The sequence below is a fragment of the Monomorium pharaonis genome, unplaced genomic scaffold, assembly GCF_013373865.1.
Source record: "Monomorium pharaonis isolate MP-MQ-018 unplaced genomic scaffold, ASM1337386v2 scaffold_500, whole genome shotgun sequence".
In the NCBI taxonomy this organism is placed as follows: Eukaryota; Metazoa; Arthropoda; class Insecta; order Hymenoptera; family Formicidae; genus Monomorium; species Monomorium pharaonis.
Window position 1 is genome coordinate 37,429 of NW_023415803.1, and position 2,407 is coordinate 39,835.

Consider the following 2,407-nt stretch of genomic DNA (forward strand, 5'->3'; position numbering starts at 1 on the left):
TTTCCAGTACACAATATTCATTACCAAGCCATACGCGTATTATCGTAAATAACGTCCTATTAAATACTTAAGTAAACTATTCATCTTGAAGTAGATTTATTTGACATAATATGACTGCGTTTCCAAATGTTGTGTATACGTTAACTGCGTTGAATTCTTGAAAAAAAATGATAATATTGTTTTTTGGCCTAACGTTTGTTTCTAGGACACCAACACACTACCGTAAGATGAATAAATATATTTACGGTGGTGTGTTTGTGTCCTGGAAACAAACATTAGGCCAAGAAACGATATTATCATGTCTTTTAGGAATTCAACGCAGTTAACGTATGCCCAACATTTGGAAACGTGGTCATATTATCTGAAGTCAAATAAATGTACTTCAAAATTAGTTGTTTATTTAAGTATCTAATAAGATATTTTTTATGATAATACGCGTATGCTTGGAAATGAATTGTGTACTGGAAACGAACGTTAGGCCACAAATCGATATTTTTACTTCTTCATAGAATTCAATACATTTAACATACATACAAAATATGGACGCAATCAGGTAATACTATCTCTGCCTTTAAAGCCAAATGATTCATAATAATTTAAAACAACATAAAAGACGTAATTCGCATATGACTTACATATAGATGATTAAAGTAAGGTTATGTATAACATATGTCTTTTATGTTGTTTTTACACGCCTATGAATCGTACGGCTTTGAAGACACATGTGAGCTAGTATTACCTGACTGCGTTTCCAAAATTTGTATGTATTATAATTTTGTATTGAATTTGATGAAGAAGTAAAAATATCGATTTGTGGCCTAACGTTCGTTTCCAGGACACAATTCGTTTCCAAGCATATGCGTATTATCATAAAAAATATCCTATTAAATACTTAAATGAACAACTCATTTTGAAGTACGTTTATTTGGCCTCAGATAATATGACCGCGTTTCCAAATGTTGGGTATACGTTAACTGCCTTAAATTCCTGAAAGAAATGATAATATCGTTTTTTGGCTTAACGTATGTTTCTAGGATACAAACACACTACCATAAACAATGTCCTACTAAATACTTAAATCAATTTTTCTTGAAGTACATTTAGCCTAAGTCTTCTTCAAATAATTTATTATTTTCTATTTAGATGTTCCGTCTAATTTTCTAAAAAGTAATCAAAGCCTTACTTTAATTATTTATATGTAAGTTATATGTGTATTGTTTTTTATACTATTCATTGTTGTAAATTATGCTTTTTACTCAAGAATGTGTGATGGCTGACTAAGTTTTGATGTACGTTAAGTACATTATCAAATAAAGTAAATTGAATTTTGTGACCTAATGTTCATTTCTAGTTTAATATTTTTTGTGTATAATGAAAGTCATTGATTAATGTTATGTTATACACAATATATTCTTAATTATTATTTCTCACACAAGAATGTTTTTTATTATAATTATTTTAACTTTAAATATATGGAAATATTATTGTCTGTTTTAATTTCATATTTTTTTATATGTATTTTATATGTACTCTTTAATATACACGATTTCCTTAATTATTTAAATATATATTGATGTCTTTAAGGTAAAAATATAATATTATATTGTTTATACTTCTATGTATACTATTGAACAACATTTGTATAAATTTTTTTTTGTATATACATTTGGATGTACAATTCTCATATGTATATACATTCATTTTCCAGGACTGTCCTGGAAACTGCCATTTGACATAAAATGTTTCCAGGTCAGACCTGGAATCTAACAAATGGCTCGGAACGCGCCGATTATTATCGAATAGTGTCTCGGAACAAACCATTTGACAAATATATATATATATATATATATTTTTTTTTTCCTTCGATAAATGGCAAATATAACTGCCATTTTGTACACGTGCAGAGGAATGGCTTCCTCTCCACTGAGAGGAGACTATCCGGGGCTTGGCGCACCCCTACTCCCGAGCTAGGGTATTAATCTCAGTCGTAACCGACGGTAACAATAAAGGTAAAATAAGTGAATGTACATTAAGGGTAGACCTGTGTGCTCACAGATATATATTAATCAATCCCGTATATCCCAGTGAGGGGATACTTCCCCATGGGCCAGGAGGGTTCCTGCCGATGAAATGGCTAGTACCGGGGAAATCCTCTTCTATGGCACGAGGTAGAGGAGACGACGACTGGGTGAAGGTTTTAGTGGGTAGGCTATGCAGGGCATTTGGTTAAGTCTGATGCACCTACACAGAATCCCACACTATCTGGGAGTACGGGCTCCTAGATATCTTATGAAGATTTCCCTCATCCGCGCAAAACAAAAAAAAGAGAGGAAAGGGAGAGTGAAAGAAAAGGAGATTGAGAGAGTGTGAAAGTAAGAAAGGGAATGAGTGGAAGAGTGTCAAGGAG